At 39.2% G+C, this 20596-nt stretch overlaps 1 pseudogene; it reads right to left on the bottom strand.

Annotated features, from left to right (window-relative positions):
- Window positions 1-256: 256 nt before the first annotated feature.
- The window catches only part of LOC147435748 (uncharacterized), a 76389-nt pseudogene continuing 56049 nt past the window's right edge, over window positions 257-20596 (bottom strand).

Raw genomic sequence — 20596 nt, 5'->3', positions numbered from 1 at the left:
GTTACAACACAATTGTCATTATTGAGAAAATCCATCATTTTTCAATAGTTACAAAAAGACGTACACATGTCGTTTATTATACATGCTATGACAAAAGAAAACTAGTGCTATCTAGCTATGGCTAGACTGATGTCGTCTAATCAGATGTCTCATCGCGTCCAAGTGGTGTATTTGTCAGATTCTACAGAGAAAACAATAAGACTTTTTGTAAGTATAAACATATAATTACAAAACAATCTATTTTCTTAGCTTATCATTAAAATACAACAAATGTAAAAGAGTAAAGTGAAATACTAATCATTCTACCGCAAGAACTAAGAATATCCATTAGGGCATTTAAGCCCTTTCTGCCTGCGTACTCGTGCTCGTATGGTGTAGGGTCGGGTCCTATCATCGACCACTATTCAAAACATACAAAGAATACATTATATTAGAATTTAAAAGTATGCAGGACGTAACTACCAAATATAAAGGGCAATGCAAAAACACTTACAAAATCGGCCTCAAAAGATGCCCATCTGCCGCTCCCCAAGTGGTGCGAGCTCCCTACCTCTATTCGCGCTTTGGATACCTCCTTTTGTTGCTTCCACTTGTTAGGATTTTTGTGCGCTGCTCGCTTTGCATTCTGGTTTGTTCCACCCATGCTTTATTGCTTTTTGTACTTCAAAACGCTTATGCTTGCAGTATTCGTGCATTTGAACCTTCATCAGGTCTTCATTGAAGCGCTCATCCCGGCTTGACATGGGAAACTTGTCATCCAGCATGCTGATGAGTCTGATTTTTAATTTATTTGACACTTCACTCCAGGTGTTTAGTATGTAGTGTCGAAACACCTGAGAGCAAAGACCGCGCATGCGTGACATCACCTTCTTGCCTTTGTCATCCAAGATGATGCCGCCATTGATGTCGCCTGAGTACGGCAAGCCCTCTCACCTGTGATGTGTGAACCTGGGTGTCTCGGCAAGGGCCTCGAGTGGTCTCTCTAGTGGCGTCTCGATGGGGATACGGACGCCAGGTGTCTCCAATGGAGTCTGGGCTCCGAAGCGAGGAGTGTCGACTGGGATGACTCCCGGAGGAGTAGCTAATGGTGTGTAGCCAAGAACGGCCGATAGCCATGCAAAACCTTGCGTAGATGGAAATGTCATGGTTGGTGTGGGGGCGGGAAAATAAGGGGAAGGTAAGGAGCCTCGTTGAACACGAGGTGGTGTCAAGGCATCAATGGCAGCATCCCCACAGCAACCACTACCGCCACCACTAGAGCGTTGGTGCCTAGAAGAGTGTGAAGATCGTCTCATTGACACCAAAGTTTTGGAGCACGCTAAATGCTCCGAAGTAGAGGGAGACACTGAAGGAGTGGAACAACGTGCCAGTGCTCCAGAGCAATGATGCTCCTCGTACCACCTCCTCTGCTGGGGTGACAAAGAAGAAAGAAACGCATCATCATCCATACCTGCAGTAAACACACAAACATTTAATCATAATATTAAAGGGAGAAGAAAATATGGACAAGTTATAATCTATACTATAGATAATAAGGGGAGGGATTCCTGTGTAGAGAGAGAGAGAGAGAGAGAGAGAGAGAGAGGACTCATAAAGGGGGAGGGATTCCTGTGTAGAGAGAGAGAGAGAAAGAGAGAGAGAGAGGACGCATAAAGGGGGAAGGATTCTTGCGACGAGGAGTTCAAGCCAGTTTCAAATTAAACCTTAGCGATTATCGATGCACGCTTCTTGCTTCTTTGTTAGAAGAGCAAGATTTGCCTTGCCCTTTGAGAACTACTTTGGCTTAGCGAGTAGTGATGCACGCTTCCTGCTTCTTTGTTAGAAGAGTAAGATATGCTTGCCCTTTGAGGACTCCTTCGGCTTGGAGTGGAAGCGATGATGATTAAGCACAATTTAAATTTCTCAAGTATAGCATATAGACAAGAATGGAAAAAAAGCCATGTGAATACAATATATATTATAAAACGGAGAAAAATTGTTCAAATACAATGTTTTATTGCTTTAAGAGGTCTCTCTCTCATCCTCACATAACTCAGCATAACTCCCTATGTGTATATAGAGCTCTCCATTTAGGCAGATGTCCTCCGTTTTGTTTTGTAGATCCTCTGCATGCACCCCATAGAGAGTAGCTGCTTTATGCTCATTTGGCACCACCTCAGCGGCTTCAGACTAAGCATCCTCTCCGATCTCCTCCATTGATGCTGCTGTGATTGGCACATGGAAGCCCTCATACGTTTGTGCAGTACAAGGGGCTACCTCTATGATGTACCACCAGTTTAATGCAGACTTTGTAGGATGAAATATCACCAGACTACTAGAGCCACATAACTTACATGAGTGCTTCCATGCACATAGCTTCTAAAATTGGATGTTAAATATTTACAGACTTACTTGTTCACAATGCTTGAGCACTATGAAAGTTTCTCTTAGGCTAGTCCATTTTTAAGTTGAATCCACCTCAAGGAAACCAAACTCTCCTCTGCACACAGTAGCATTGCGATCCTCCATGTTTATCTTGAATCATTGCACGTCAAACAAGTCCACAAAAAATCCTCTATAATCGATCCTCAAAATCTCTTGTAGCGTGCCAAAGTAAGTGAGTTCTGCCACCACAAGATCTGCATCAGAGGACTGTCATCAACTAGATTGTTCAAATTTTGCCATGATTCCACAATCTTTTGTAAAACACTTTTTGTCAATCCGTTCCACCCTAAAATGTCGACCTTTACACCATGCTACTGTGCATGACTTATACTACAACAAACAAAGATTATGAGTGGCCGTTCAAACATCTAGAAAGTCGCGAGTCGTACATTGTAAACTCACCTTGGTCGCGCAACCCTGAGAGTACTCCCACTCCTCCTCAGTCACTTCTTCACCGCACTGCTGTGCGCTTTTCAGTTGGCTGTGCAACCATCTTAAGCTCATGAATGTTTGTAGTCTCTCTAGACCCGCCGGATAATGCATTGATGGTCTTCTTCCTCATCTCCACTTGATTTGTACCCTTTGTCGCTCTTGCTTTGCATCCTCGTATTGTGAAATCCACTTTTCCATCACTGGATTGTGAAGCATGCAAAATCAATTGATTTTAGCCTCTAGATCTTCCGTCATCTTCTTCTGAACACCGAGATTGCACATGACAATCCCAAATATGTGCTCATCATCTGTGGTTCACCATAGCATGTTCGAGCTTTATCAAATCCATCTAGCCACTCTCCAATGTAAACTAGGGACTCTGTTACCAGTCAACCTTCTGCCATGCTACCCTCCAGACATGCCTTCTGACGCACATATCCCTTGAGCGTTTTCATGAACCATTCTAAAAAGAAAATCCATCTGGAATGTACTCTGCCAGCTATTTCCACCTCATCAACTATGTGAGCAAGAAGATGCACCTGAATGGTTAGCATGGTAGTATGAAAGTGTTCCTCAAACATGCACACAACCTCTGCAGTGTTTAGTTTGGCGAATGGTATGGAGTCTACATGGATCTCATTTTGTGAGATCCATTGCACCAACTTTGCAAGTTTGTAGATTGTGTTACGGACGTCAAGAGACAAACATCCTCAATGGCCACCGATATAATAAATTGCAAAACACATCTAGAAATGATATTAAATTCCACACACGAATTTGTTACACAATTTTTAATATGATATATTCCACTTCAAACATACTTGACACATTTTATGCCAATCGTGTGACTTCAAACTAGTAAGCCCCTTCTTTAGTGAAACATGTTTGGAGGGAGTGCATTACACCAGTGGGCATCCGCACAGATCGAAAGATCTCTTTTACTTTGCATTCTTGGCCTGTTGTCAAAATCATCCCGCTTAAGAGAGTTTTATCGATCCATCGGGTGCTGTCTGTGGCCAATATTTCTCCATACTATCCACATTTCTAAGGTCAATTCTAGCCCCCAAACCATCCTTCTTGTTGATGAGATGGTCCCACAACAAATTACCCACATTCTTGAATATATGCATTGGATCAAGCAAGTTATTGATCATGAGTCTGGGCCAATATGGTAATTTGTACCACTTCATCCCTAGGGGAAAACCGTCATCACACGTCTCCTTTAGCTCTAACCATGCTCGAGCAGACATCCTCGATGGCTCTCTCCACAAAAAAACATCGCGTAACTCGTGATTCTCTGGAAGATGCACTTGATGACCTTCGTAGTTTTGCTTCTTCAGTGAGGGCGCCTGACGTGCATTAAGTCTAGGTCCACATGTGACACATGCTCTGTATCCGCTTGTTTGAAGCTCTGCATGTATACACGTAACAACATATAATCTTGAAAAAAACCAACATTTATAGTGACTAGGTTTGAGTATATATCACCTGAGCATTCTGTTAGTCCAGGATATTCATGCATGGTCCACATTATAATTCCTCTGATCAAAGAATTGCATCGACCTGTGTGTCGGCTCATATCCACCACTTCTATGCCAATCCACACTTATTGTAGCTCTTCTAATAGTGGACAAAGATACACGTCCATATTCTTAACTTTATACCACCCAGGCACAATCAAGCTTAGAAACAGGTGCCCCTTCTTGGTAGTCAACCACGGGGGAATGTTGTAGTTGACGATGAAAATTGGCCATACACTGTAAGATGTTGAAGTCTAACCAAATGGATTTACGCCAACCATGGCCAGGTCGATGCCCAAATTTTAAGCTTCCCTGGAAAAATCCAGTCATGTGTCATCTAGATGTTTCCAAGCTGTGCAATCTACAGGAATCCACAGCACACCATCCGAAGATCTATTCTCCTCATGCCATGCTGCTAGGGCAGCCATGGACTTACATTCAAAGAAATTCTTGATGCGAGCTAGCAGAGGAAAGTGTTGTAAAACCTTTTGTGGAATTTTTTGTCCGTGGAGATCTACTTGATATCTCTCAGAATCACATTTTGGACACTTCTCCATGTCTATGTATTCCCCTCTGAAAAGAATACAGTCGTTAGGACAAGCGTGAATCAAATTGTAATCCATCCCCAAGTTTTTCAAGATCTTTCTTGCTTCCTCTCTGAAATCTGGCATCACATTATCAGCTGGCAGTATGTGCTCTTTGAGCAATCTACACAGCGAAAAAATACAAGACACTTGTGTAAGTAATCTATCGGATCATTATACATCTATAGTTTTTTATTGAAGTAAACACACTGTAATAGATCACCTAAAATGCATTGTGTCGCTAGTGTCACTCCATCCAAACTTTGCATGCATGTTGAGAAGAACCAAGAGACACACGAGCTCCACCATACAATGACGTATCGGCTTCATTTTTCATGTCATCATAGATAAGCCTTTCTAAATCTATGATTGTCTCGATCATTTCATCAATCTTGGGCTCAAACATAGCCTCGTTGGGTCAGTGGACTGCATGATCTCCCTCTGAGCTGTTAGAGGCTGCATCTTGTGGCCTCACGTATGTTGCTTGACCAAAGCACCTGCGAACATGTCTATTAGGTTGTAAGATTGTTTCCTGCTGGCCACAATCTGAGGCTGACGAGTTGTAATTGGCAACAACTCGATCTATAATAGAGAGGTCAAACTCGCCAAATTCGTAAACGTGTTTCAAAGAAACGCGTCTTGTCCGTCGCACGGCATGTTTGCATTGATTACAAGGACATACAATCTTTGTTGAGAGAGAGGTGTTTTGGTTGGACGTACGGCCCCACATCGTTGTCACTACTCATAATGAGTGTAAAAACCTTATAACACCTGGACATAAATTTAATCTTTTATTGGCATCCTCCATCTCTCATCTCTCTCTCTCTCTCTCTCTCTCTCTCTCTCTCTCTCTCTCTCTCTCTCTCTTAGATTCCATTGTAAACTACCTCACATTCTCTAGTCATGTCCAATCCCCGCACACCTCGGTCTAGAGGTGCACGGAGATTAGAACCACCGGGTTATAATCTCGTCTATAATGGTCAATGCTTATTGGGTACGAGAAATCTACACACCCATGTCTACATGACAATGCATGTAGTGGACAAAACCCATTTGCCTCTTCTTAGCTGTAGCAATTCACAACAGCTTAACATCTCTTCACAACAGCTCCTTTATACTTGTTTGAGAGACATGCCCTAAAATATCTAATAGATAAGTACATGTAGCATGTGTATGATTACACCAAGTGGCCGCATCCGTAGAGAGGAAGAGAGAGATCACCATTGGCCTAGCTCTAAATTTAAACCGTCATCTTGAAGCTAAACTAGATCTAACCTTAATACTAACTTAAATCTAACTTAGATCTAACCTAATTTTAAATCTAAACGTAGATCTAATCTTAAATCTAACCTAAATCTAAATCTAATGATAAACCTAAATCTATAGGCTAATCTTAAATTACCATAATCTTAAATATAACACAAACCTAAATATAATCTAATTTTAAATCTAATCTAATCTTAAATCTAACCTAAACCTAAATGGAATCTAACCTAATCAAATTTAAATGTAATCTAACCTAAATCTTAAATCTAACATAAACCTAAATCTACTCTGATCTTAAGTCTAACCTAATCTTAAATCTTACCCTAACCTTAAATATAACACAAACCTAAATCTAATCTAAATTTAAATTTAATATATTCTTAGATCTAACCTAAACCTATATGTAACCTACCCTAAATCAAATTTAAATGTAATCTAACTTAAATCTTAACCTAATCTTAAATCTAACATAAACCTAAATCTATTGTAATCTTAAATTCAAAATAATCTTAAGTCTAAGCTAATCATAAATCTAACCTAACCCTGAATCTTAATTTAACATTTCATTTCATATTTTCTCTACTTTTTTTATTTGTCTCTCTCTCTCTCTCTTTGTTTTCTCCCCTTATCTCTCTCTTTGCTCTCTCTCTCTCTCTCTCTCTCTCTCTCTCTCTCTCTCTCTCTCTCTCTCTCTCTCTCATTCTCTCTTTGTTTTCTCTCTCTCTCTCTCTCTCTCTCTCTCTCTCTCTCTATGTGTGTGTGAGTATGCATTCTTTGTTTTTGCATGTGTGTGTGTGTTGTTTGTTTATGCATGTGTGTACATTCTCTCTCTCTCTCTCAAAGACACAATGTGTGTGTACATTCCCTCTCTCTCTCTCTCTCTCTCTCTCTCACACACACACACACACACACACAAAGACACAATGTGTGTGTGTGTGTGTGTGAGAGAGAGAGAGAGAGAGGGAAACCTCTCTCTCTCTCTCACACACACACACACATACACACACACAAAGACACAATGTGTGTGTGTGTGTGAGAGAGAGGGAAAGAGATAAAGAGGGGAAGGGAACATGAGAGGGAGGAGCATACCTAGCTCTCCATCCTCTCCTCGTGTGTGTGTGTGTGTGTGTGTGTGTGTGTGTGTGTGTTGGGGCGGGGGGGAAGAGAGAGAGGCGGGTGTATCGTGTTTCGCTAGAGCGTCGAAACTCAGATCTGAGATCTGAGTTTTGGGTGCTCGCGGTTTATTTTTTTACCCATGTCGGCGTCGCTATAGTCGTTGCTATTTAACAAATAATTTAGCGACGGTCATAGCGACGACCATAGCAACGCCCTGGATTTACACATTTGTGCATCGCACTGCCAGCATCGCTAATATGAAGAACCTCTTGTAGTGGTTGTCCTTTGATTTCTTTCTTAATACTAAAGGTTTGAAATGCCAAATAAAGAGGCCCTCCTAGACTCCATTCTCTTCCTGGTGCCTAGTGATGAGTGGCGTATCTACGGATTAGAAAGTACAAGGGCAAGGTGTGTCATGCTAAGATGAAGAGGGCATAGGTATGCATCTATCCACTCTTAGGTAGACAAAGGTAACCCTCATATTTCTATGTAGTAAGAATGATGATGTGACTTAATCTAATCCCTAATGAAGTGTGTGGAACTCACAACACAAACATCAACGGATAACTTAACAATCTCATATGTATTCCAAATATCGTATGTATCTACATCCAAGACAACACCAAGTCATCTAGTGATGAATAATGACGTGTCTTTGGAGTTCAAAGTACAATAGTAAACAGTGCGTCATACAGAGATGAAGAGGGCATGAACTATGCACCTCTCTACTCTCTGTTTGAGAAGCAAAACTCTTACGTTTCTATGTGGTACAAATGATGATTTGACCTGATCTAAAATTGAGAAACCTATAGGTCACTTTGAAGTGAGAGGTGTAGCATCATGCCTACTACACTCCATAAGTCGACCACTAAATTCTAACTCAGGTGTGTGATGAGAGATATACTATTGCACCACACGAGTGAGAATCTAAGTGTGTCCTAAAACCCTTCCCTGCAGTGAGCCAAGTGGTGGCACAACATGAGAAAAGCGACTAGATTTTAATCACTTCTAGAGTGATCCGGATGGCTACACACCACGAAGTGGCGTATAACTGCAAGCCAACTCTGTGGTGAGAGAAAAACTACAACATCACCACATGAGTCTGACAAAACACAAAAAAACAAGTTAGTACACATTTAAACAATTTTAAAATATACCTCAATTGTCTCTATCCATCTGTAGCTCTCCAACTATGCAATCTCTCAACTCCTAGCAAACACAGCAAGTAGTCACTCGTTTTGATCGAAACTGACAACTGCCTTTATATAAACAGTTTTTTCGCTCGAAAATAAAAAAATACGGATATCCAATGATTATTTGGGGATTTGGCATATAATGACGTTTTATACGCTTATTTTTTCCAATATTGGTGTATAAATGCAACCTAGGGAGTAGTTATTGCCGCTAAATCCACCTGGACCCTTACGGGACTCTACATTGTCACCATGTTGCATGCTCGGCGTGGCTTGTGATATTTTCCACTTGTTGTTCAGCTCTTAAGTGTCTCCATCCTAATGATCATCTCTTGGGACTTTCGCAATGGCTTCATTGTGAAAGCCTAGTCCATGTGGAGTTTCAATAGCCTATCAAAAATGCATATAAATGCGTGTAATGTACAAAAATGTATATTAGATAGAGAAATGGAAAGATGGGATTCTAGGCTTGTCCTTTAGTTCACAATCTGGGGCATTGAGCATGAGGCATATCAAAATAGATGCTTCCCATTCCGTGCCTTCATCTCCAACATCAAAATTGTCCAATGCTTTGTCTCCATGCTCTTATCATGGAAGGTTTGAACCACCCTCTACAAAGTTGTTTTGTGATTTTTGTATGTTAGGTTTGTACCCCTGAGTGTAAAATGGACAAGGATAAAGTGAAGAAGCCCCTTGTTTGCAGCGAAGAAAACACTTTATGGTCTTTAAGTCCTTGCCCAGGTGCCACTCCACACCAAAGCTACCTAAACCCTTAACCTCCAACATCTCACCTACAAGTTGGGAGTGCATTACTCTTGTAATCCATGGAGTTTTCTCAAAAATTCATGCAAGTACTCCATTGGTCTCTTTTGAACACCTCAATAACACCCAGCCACCAAATGTCTTTCTTTGATTGCACACTGAAAGATGGAGTAAGAGATGTCTCGATTGAATACCTTCGCTTTGTTTGCACCATGGCTTCATTCGTTAGAGTGACACTTAACCTCTCTAACCTTTGACCTCTCACTATTTATCACTCATCGAGTTTCAGCACAAAAGTGACCTTTGTGTCGAGCACTCAAAACAAGTAGAGGGAAGATCTTTGACATCACAGTCTATGATAACAAGAATACAACCAAAAGCAAGAATTATATTTTGTCACCTTCTTGAGGTAACTTGTAGAATCTAAGCATGTCTTGATGAATCCTTTTGAGTTCCACACATATATTGTTCCACATTGTGTAAGGGAAACCGTTCTCCAAAGACCTTATGGAGTTTTGCCTAGTTTTTTCCCTTGTCTTTAGCGTGCATGAAGCATAAAGTGAAGCAAGCATTGTATACTCAATGTGTAGGTATGCCCCAATGGGAGAGAACACATCTTTGTTTGTGGCCTTATTTGCAAGGTTGACCTTGTGCGGAACGAGAAACAAGTTCTCTACAATTCCACGCTCCCATAGGGCATCCTTTAGGAGTTAAAAAATAGCCTTGTAGGCTTTAGTGTTGATCCCAGCCTCGTCACAACCTTGTGGCACATCATCTCTACTAACCACATTTGTCAATTTTTGCATAAGCTCCTTGGTGATTGTATCACTAATGCAGTTTTCCCCAGGTGAATGTAAGATAGAATCACATCATGGGTATTGAGACAACTAGTGAGAAGGTTGACTCAATTATCTTGGCTTGTTCCATTGCATACAATCTGAATAAAGTTTTTTGGCAACCAACAAGATAAATATTAGCGATTAGGTGTGAAGCAAAACTGTCTCTTGCAAGTGAAGAACAAGTCACCTTGTGGTTGTCACTCGTCGTTTGTGTGCTCCACTCGTATGTGCAAGTGTTTCAATGGATGAAAACATGTGTTTGCATTCTCTTGCACCAAGGGGCGTTTCTTTCAAACGTGTGATGGTGTTGCAAAGCTTCATAATATGGGCATCCTTTCTCTGCATTTGTTGTTGGAGAGTTGCAACCTCCCTCTTTAAAGAAGCAATTCTTTCTTGTAATGCCAATGTGTTGAGCTAAAGAGCTTAACATTGGTACATCCACAAATGCAAAGAAGCACTTGCACCCATAGATAACCGCTTGCAATAACCTTAAAAACTTGTTTCTCTCCTCTCGAGATATTGAAGAAACTTTGAAAGGCTATAAAATGATGGATGGAAGCGGCTTATAGGAGCGTACGAGTACAAATGGCCATCCACCCAAATGTCAATATTAGTCTCACTAGCATTGCGATGTTCTTGTAATGATTTTTGTTCACCCACACATGTAGCCTTCGGTGCAAACTCCGTGGGATAGAGAATATGTACACTCGTGATGTGTAGAGTACATGGTGGTGGAAGAACACAATTTGTGATGTCATTGAGCACCATGACAGATGATGTGTATTCTAGCAAAGGATGAAAAGAAGGAGGGAGAGAGAGGAAAGGGTAGGGAGAGAGAAGGGAGGGAGAGGGAGAAAGAGGGGAGGAGGAGGAGAGATGGGGACGGGACAGGGAAGAAGGAGGGAGGGAAGGAGAGAGGATGGAGGAGGAGGAGGAAAGAATAAAGGTTATTTGTTGGGACGGAGGAGAGGGGGAAAGAATTTTTAAAAAGTGGACTTTCGATGCTTGTAGGAAAACAAAAGGTCAAAAATAGTTTTTTTAATATGCATATATGTTGAAGGGATGTTAAGTCAAAAATAAGTGAAAATTATATTTTTTATTAAAAAAACAATTTTTGGCCCTTAGATATGCACGTTTTTATGATGTGGCCAAACTCCTTTACTCCCTTCACTTTCAAAAAGCTAGAGAGAGAAAAGGACCTCCTAGGTCCACATCCTACATGTGCCTAAGAAACGCGTAGAAAAGCCTATTCAAAACTAGCTTATTGAATGCCCTTATCCCATTAGCCCTGCACAAAATTAGCCTTGATCCCATTAAATTTGGCTTCCTTACAAGGCCCATGCAAAATCCATATTTTTTCTAATGTTTGCTTCTTTTGGAGGAAGTTATCACATAAAACACTACAAAATTTATGTGACACACGCTTTGCCACTACCTTTTATGTTCTTAGTGGTCTACTAGGAGTAAAAGCAGTGTTGAAAGAAATAGTTGTAGACAAAAGATAGTTGTAGACCAAAGATGGTTGGCATGGATCTCAAAGTATTCAAACATCTCTCTTATGTCAAAAAAATGTGTGTCCTCTATGAAAAACCTAGCATTTTGGCAAAAGATAGAGAAGGTGGTTTCCATTTCCAAGCCATTTGTAGAGCTGTTAAGGATCGTCAACACTCAGAAAGATTGTGGTTGGCAAAGTATATTGTCTTGTGTCAGAAGAGACATGCCAATTGAAATATTTCAATCATTTTTAATCAAGAGAGTAATCCTAATTGGTTATGTAGCAGATAGATGATGGATCCAATTGCATACAACACTCCATGGAGTAGATTTTGCTTTGGATCCAAAGATCCAATTAAATGGTCATGGCTCTAATATGGAGGTCATGGGTGACTTCAAGAAGATATGTCAAAATTGCTACCATGAAATGATGGAAGAGAGGCCTTCCACCAAAGAGTGGATTATGAGAATAGAGAAGGAAATTTCAGCAGTCCCTAGCATCTTGATGCAATCAACAAGCAGCTCACTTCCCTATGGTGGCAAGACTATGCACGAAAAAAATTTGAGCTTCACCATGTTAAAATTGAAGTGCTTTTCTCTGTTGCCACCTCAAGTGGAAGTTGTGAGCACAATAAGTGAGCCTATGACTTCATCCACTCTAAGTGTACAACTTGTCTAGATCCAACCTGTGTCAAGAAATTGGTTTGTGTGTTCTGTAATTCTCATTTCATTCTCATTTCATCAATGTGCCCACATTGATTGCCACAAGAGCTTCACTACAATGACAAGTGCGAATGATAATGGCCTAAACAAATGAAGCATTTATAGATGAGAGCTTCAATGACAATAAAAGAAAGTGGGAAGTCGCCCTTGAATACTCTTACATGTAGGAGGTAGATGATACTTTGAAAACATGAAATTGTCTTCTTTTAAAGTGATGTTCCTATAAGCAGTGTAATCTTATGTCAACGGTGATTTTTTGTTGGTATCCAACTTTCTTGCAGATCCAGCTTTAAATTCTTGTAACTTGAAAAGAAAATTTATTTCCATCAAACAAAATCCACTTCTTTAGTATCACATTTATAAGAGAACATATAATTCTCATAACTCCATGTTGATGAAAGATATGCTTTAATCCTAGAAACAAGTGGATCCTCATGGATTGGAAAAAAATAATCACGTTCCTAAACTAATAAATCCATTACATAAAGAGATTTACATAGGCTCATGCTATGCCTTCTCTATGAAATAGGTATTTTATACTAAATCATCTACACTTGGGAATAGAGACCCATATCTAACTGAGTACTTTTTTCATCTTTCTCAGGCCCCTACTCTTCTCTCTCTACCATTTTCTCTTACAAATTTTCCACACTTTCTCATTGGCTTGCTATTGATGTCTCGATTATCTTCTCGTAATGTTGTAGCTACAGTAGTACGATGGGCCTTTTTCTTGCAGGTGAGACACACTTTCCTCGCCATATTGCTACTCTTTCTTAGGACATGCCGATCCAATGAAATCATTTATAGGACGGTTTGTTCAGTTTACATGGTGATACAGGACCTCTTCCACAAATGGTTGTACATAGTTGTCTAACAATTGTCTAGATGGGTGTGCTCTTGTGGGATAAAGCGCTTCAACAATACCCTTTCTAAATGTTTGTGTTGTAGATCTAAGAGCTTCATGGGGGATCTAAGAACTCTCCTTTGCATTTTCCAAAATCCAAAATAGTTTGCTATATTCAAAGAATGTAGGACATGGATTTTTCACTTCCAAATTGTAGGATAAGGGATCACCCTTGCAACCCTCTGGCTCATGGTCTGCTACATTTGTGAGCTATAAGAATTCTTGTCACCCATACATTGATAGTTGTTTTTTGATCCAGCTATCATGGAGGAAAGAAAAACAAAAACCTTGAGTGTACCCCTAAATAAATCGAGTGTATATATGTTTATAGCACTAATGGATTTATTTAGCATAATTGATCAAAATGCTCTATCAAAGTTTCTCTGGGAACACATAGTTTTTGTTCTATATTTACCATTAGGTGTGAGTATAATATTCAGGGTGAGTTTGCATATGTAAAGAAAGGTTTGGAGAGTATCTTCTTTTTTTTTTTTTTTTGAGAATACTTAAATATCTTATTATATTTATTTATTTATTTATTGCTATTTGTGAATACCCATATAATACTAAATAAATTTGATGGTATCTTTCACATAGAAAATAAACTTAAGATGGATTTATTCAAAGCACATGTCCATTTTTCACAAGATTCAAGGGAGTTTCAATGAAAAAAGAAAGGAAGAGTTATATTTGTATTTGCCTCACTAGGGTCAAAAGTCAATTTGTAGTCTTCAAAGACTAAGGAAAAGGAAACACTATTGAGCTCCATATATTTTTATACAAAGTACACGATGATGGAACATATGGTACACAAAAAAAATGGAACATGAAATACTTTGAAAAGCATAGAAAATTGAAAAATACGACTCATCACATGCTGTCAAAGTGAAATCTCATTTGAATCTCTCTCCTCAAATTTTGGTCGACATTTTCTCTATCTTGGTTTTTTATAATAAAAAACATCTCTATGACCAACACTACAAGAGATCTCTTAGATTTCAACGTCAAATTACCAACGTCAATGGTGGTAGTCAATATATGTGTGGTAATTTAGGAGGGAGACCCATAACACCCAGGTTTCTCCTGCATATTTTGCTCGTTTTTCTCTTCCTCTCTTATCCTCCTCCTCCTCACTTGCTATAGATCTGTTGCCACATGGCTTGCTGGACTTGAGACTTTCACTCATACGCTCCTCGCCATCAAGAAGCTAAGCTATTTTTCAAGATTAGTAGTAGATTTGTTCACTTTTGTGTGTGTGTGTGTGTGTGTGTGTGTGTGTGTGTTTTTGTAAGTTTGGTAACATTTCTTCAAGTGTTTCTTGCTCAAATAGGCCGCAGGTGAGTGCTCTTTCATTCTCTTTTCTTGCATGCACACATACACACACATTCACATAAACATGCACGTAAATAAACAAAAAAGCACACTATATACAGTGCACACATACATTTTTCAATTCAAACAAAAAAAAATCAAGAAATATAACTTTTGTTATTTTATAAATTATATTAATTAAAAATCATCATTAACAAAGAAAGATAACAGCATTTGATAATTAAACGAAAGAGTTATTTTGATTTGTGTCATTTTATAATTAGCTTTGTTATTTTTATGTAAATAAATTTAGAAACTAAATAGTTATGTTATTTTTTAAATTTTGACTTGTTGTAGGTGTTGTACATGTAAATTAGAAACTTTATAGTGTTAGGTTCTAAGTACCTTTGATTAGCTCTATTTGTTTTGCAAATCATTGATCGGTGTTATTATATTGATCGCTAGCACAAAGCAACGTTAAGTCGATTGGAAGTAGTTGTTCGCTTTGGGCTATTCGCTTAATTAGGGTTAGCTCATTAAAGCTAACCGTTTAGGTAATAAGTCCTTTCACCGCTTAGGACTGGTCCGTATTTAAATCGATGAAGGCTAGCTACTTAGGTATTCAGTCGCTTAGTGGAGCGTGCTTAATCCTACTCGCGACTCGGCTAGCTTGGTTATTTAGCCACTTAGGGCTAGTCGTTTATATCTTATCCGTATTCATACGGCTTATTAGGACTTGCTACTTAAAGCTAGCCACTAAGGTATTTAGTCACTTAGCCACTCAGGACTACTCCATATTTAGACCATTGAAGGCTACACGCTTAAGCCTAGCCGCTTAGTGTTATCCGCCTCCATCTAGTTGTTTAGGGCTAGCTGCTTAGGTATTCAGTCGCTTAGCCATGCCGCTTAGTCCTACCCCTTCTTTATTTAGCTGCTTAGGACTAGTCGCATAGGGCTAATCGATATCCACACCGCTTAATTAGGGCAGACCGTTAAGGGCCATCCACTTAGGTATTTATTCTCTTAGCGTGCTGCTTAGACCCACCCGCTTCATTATTTAGACATTTAGTTGCTTAACTAGGGCTACTTAGGGCGAATCGATATTCAGACTGCTAAAGACTTACCATTTAGGACTAGCTGCTGAGGTTGATAGCCTCTTTGCCAAAATGTTAACACTAGTTCTTTAATTGGACACGTAAGTGTCCTGAGACACTAAAGTGTCATTTTTTTCTATCAAGTTTTAGCAATTTATTTGTCAAGCTAGAAAGACGTTTTTTACTGCTTGCTTCTACCATAGATTGGTTACGAGGGAAAGAAAACACTGGATTTTTATCCATATCAAAATACAATCTATATGGAGAGAATTTTGGTAAGTTGTAAGACATAAATTTTAGTAAAATTTCAAGTTGTTTTTCCAAAAAAATCATAAAATCTATCTTTTTGTAGAGATGGTCTTTTTTATGTTTATAAAACCTAAGTGCTAGCACTTAGTGTTGCAAAATAATGGAATGCACTTCAAAGATAAGTTTTCAAGTCACATGCAAGGTATAGTCATAATTTCATACTTGAGCACGTGTTAAATAAGAGCATAATTTTGGTCTTCCAAAGGTCCCCTCATGAAATTGGTACTATTCTAGTGCAATTTGACAACTACAAATGACTTTATATGTTTAAACCAAGAAAATATGTATTTTTGGACTCCCTAACTCAATTAAATTTCGTTGCTTGAACTCTATCTTGAATTTTGTATCGTGCAAAAACTCTTGAAAATCTTGAGTTCTCTATAATAACATTGAAACCAAGGTTTTAGCCACCCCAATTGTGTATGTTGTTGAGAGAGAAAGAGAGAGCACAGAATAGAACCCCAAAGTGTGTAGAATACACATATGAGATGATGTATATATAGAGGGAACCTGGGTGCCATATATAGAGAAGCCATATATTGAGTAGCTTCATATATAAGCTCAACACCCTCGCTCAAATAAGGGTCCCTAACTATGGATGAAACAACCCTTGGAGGATCAAGGGAAAAACCCACAACTCTATATACACCCACTGTTATATTAAAAAAATCATTGAATATACAAATGTTCATGAGGAGCTACATCACTCCTTTTACAATGAATATTTTATGAGGAGCTACATCACTCCTTTTACAACGAATGTTTTATGAGGAGTCACATTACTCCTATCCTATCAAATACAATAATGAATACAAAGGTGTAAAGGCTATCGATTAGCTCGTAATCAGAAGTGTCTCCATGAATCTGCTATGTAGCTTGTCATCACTATCACATCACCAAACATATCTTCATGTTGTCATCAATATGGCATCACCAAACATGTCTTCATAAATCTTTTATTGTCATCAAGTTTGTCTTCATGAAATCAGTTCTTTGATCAATCCTACATAGATCATAGACTCAAAAAAACATAGTCATGAAAATTATTAGCATCGTTAGTGAAATAATACATTCACAAAGCCATAAGAGATGATTCGCGACGCCACTCTTTTGACGACATAAATACACACGACAACATATGTTGACATAAATATGAACATAAAGAGTACAAGATGCATGATACGTGATGAAAATGAGGTGTGTATATACTACATAAAACGACATTTATCAACGTAGTGATATCAATGAGTATCATCAAAGTATTAACAAAATATCATCATTGTATCAAATGAATAAATCATCATGGTATCAGCGAAAAGAATTATCATTGTATCAACGAAACAACATCATGGTATCACCGAGAATAACCATGGTATCAATGAAACAACATCATGACATCACCGAGAATAACTATGGTATCAATGAAAAAACATCATGCTATCACCGAGAATAACCATTGTATCAACGAAACAACATCATGGTATCACCGAGAATAACCATTGTATCAACGAAATATCATCATGGAATCACTGAGAATAACCATGGTATCACTGAAATATCATCATGGTATCAACGAAAATCACCATGACCAAAGTACTAACAAAACATTATCATGGTACCATCAAAATCACTATGGTATCAACGAGAAATTATCAATAAAACAACGTAAATTATATCTCTAGAATAATAATTATACGAGAATCAATGAACGAGTATATCATATAACAAAAGATCATGTACCAACAGTAGCTCGATAGAATTTGGACGATCATCAACCGCTCGACTGAATCGGAAAGATATGTAACTGACTTCTGCACAGCAAAGTTACGTCAGTAACAAATATATGATTGATGAAGAAAAAAATATAATTGAGCAGTTTTCAATTATGAGAAAAATCAAAATCAAAAAGTAAAATTTTTCTTTTCAAACGTATTCGCAGTCCGAGAACGATAACCCAAAATTGGTGCAGAATTTAAAGAAACTTTCTTCTGCAAAGTTGTAAACCATATCGATTCCGATGTCTGATGTGAATAGTTTTTGCAAAATCATTTTCAATTAGGAGAAAAGTCAAAGAACGAAAGTTTCTTTTCAAACATGTACGCAGTCCGCTAACGATAACTTATAAATAGGTGGAGAATTTAAAAAAACTTTCTTCTGCAAAGTTATAGACCACATCGATTTCGGTGTTCTTCTTGCACTGTTTCTACAAAATCATTTTCAATAAAAAAAAAACTCAAAAACAAAAAGAGAAGTTGCTTTTCAGGCATGTACGCAGTCCGCAAACGATAACTCAGAATCAGTGCAGAATTTGAAAAAAAAACTTCCTTATGCAAAGTTGTAGACCACATCGATTCCGGTGCCTCTTGCGGATCGTTTCTACAAAATCGTTTTGAATCAGTAGAAAATTCAAAAACAAAAAGTGAAGTTGCTTTTTAGGCATGTACGCAGTCCGGGAACAATAACTCAAAATTGGTGTAGAATTTAAAAAAACTTTCTTCTGCAAAGTTGTAGACCACATCGTTTCCAGTGTCTCGACTAGGGAGTGTCTGCAAAATTGTTTTCAATTAGCAAAAAAAATCAAAAACAAAAAGCGGAAGTTGCTTTTCAGGTATGTACGCAATCCGCAAACGATAACTCAAAATCGGTGCAGATAGCTAAGCGCAAGTCCCCAAGCTAGGACTAAAGAACACGGGGTCTTGAATGAGGACCCCGTCATGGGATCCATGAATGAGGACTTCAAGCAGCACCGTTCAATTTGAAAAAAGTAAACTAAGACAAATTTTGTAAACTTGGACATCCAAAGAGTAAATTGAGACAAGCATAAGTTGTAAACACACCCACATCAAATGCATGCATGCCTCCGGTTAGGGCATTGGGATGCCACAACATCCGTCTGTGTTCAAATTCGGTGGAAAACTTGCCGCCGACTTTTCGTTTGCCGTCGGATCTCCTCGAGATCCACATCGCCCGCCGTCGTCGATCTCATAGAGGGGTCTTCATTCAAGACCCCGTGCCATTTGGGCAAGACTCTCCTCATGACTAAGTAACACATAGCATTAAAGAGGGAGGGTAAGGGGATCAAGGGACGAGAAGTCCACGCATGAAGACCGAGAAGAAGTTACCGTTAATGTCAACTTAAAAACTAAACCCTCCTACATATTAAACCATACGAAGAATTAAACTCGGGTAGGGGGTGTGGGATTATAATAAAAGCTTATAAAAAATGACCAAGGGTAGCACATGTGCATGCGGGTGACATGGTTAGTTCATGCATTACAAAATCTGGGCTGCAAGGTCCTGGGTTCAAAACTGGTTGATCGGGGGTCTATTTTTCAGACTAATCCATTTTAATTTTGCCTCAATTTTCATTATGTCCACGTTTAATTCACCTCGGACTTCGCGTGTGGACTCTAGACCATCGATCCCATTACCCTAAACTTTAAAAAAAAAACAGTGTAAAGTCTTTAACAATAGGAGAAGAACATTGTGAGAGTAAAATGAAACGTTGATCGATACAAAGGGGTTTTTGGCATGCCCCAAAGGGATGAGGCATTAGTGATGCCTCCCTTTTTTTCTAATGAAAAAAAACAAGTTATTTTTAAAAAAATACACAAATTTTGATTGGCTACTTGGGATAGTGGACACTTATCATGAGCGAGAGACACTACCATGGGTAATATTAAAGATTTGCATCATCATATTATCTTAAGTTCGATCACGATTAGACAGGCACTAGACTAGTTGGTGGTGTGTCTCCAGGCTCCAACTTTGAAAAGGAAGGAGAGAGAGAGAGAGAGAGAGAGAGAGAGAGAGACTTGCAACATCTTTGATTGTTGGATGTGCCACTACACAATGATGCATGTCTCCTGATGGTTGTGTGTGTGTGTGTGTGTGTGTGTGTGTGAGAGAGAGAGAGGGGGGGGGGGGGCTCAGGACTATGTGGCACGGGCATGGGAGGGTGGGATCTACAATAGGGGCATTGTGGGCCACAGATCCTAGTGGCGGCGCCGATAGTAATCTAGTGGGGGCCCTAATGTACCCTAAATTACTTTCGGTGCCCGCCGCTTTGCATACACGTTTTAAGTAAATTCGGGCCCCGAAGTTGTAGAACGTGTGCATGGCGAAGTGGTTAGGGCATGCGCCTCTCATGGGTGAGGTCACGGGTTAAAACCCCACACCTGCAAAATGGGATACCCTAGATTACTTCCGAAATGCGGGTACCTTAGATTATTTTTTATCCTAGATTACAAAAGTATTTTAGGGTACCCACATTCCAGATATATGGCTCACAATGCCCCCGCGGTAGATCCCACCCTCCCATGCCCGTGCCACTTAGTCCTTTTTTTTTTTTTGGGGGGGGGGGGGGGGGGGGGGAACTCCTCAGTGAAGGGGATTCGAGGAAAGGGAGCCAGCCCAACGTGCGTGTATTCATGTGAGCATGATGCTTCCCCACGTATTTGCCACCTGCCATAGAGCTAGAGCGTGATATATTGGCCACCAGCTGTCATAAAAAACTAATATCTACTTTCCCAAATGATTTTGTCATAAGTGATCATTTTAATATAGGAAAAATACCAAGGGGAGCAAAGGTTGGATATTGGAAAGGCTGACAAACCGGTCTCAAC

Source organism: Adiantum capillus-veneris, chromosome 18 (assembly GCF_014529385.1).
Source record: "Adiantum capillus-veneris isolate H3 chromosome 18, ASM1452938v2, whole genome shotgun sequence".
NCBI lineage: Eukaryota > Viridiplantae > Streptophyta > Polypodiopsida > Polypodiales > Pteridaceae > Adiantum > Adiantum capillus-veneris.
Note: the sequence above shows the minus strand (reverse complement) of the source record. Positions and strands in the feature narration are given on the sequence as shown.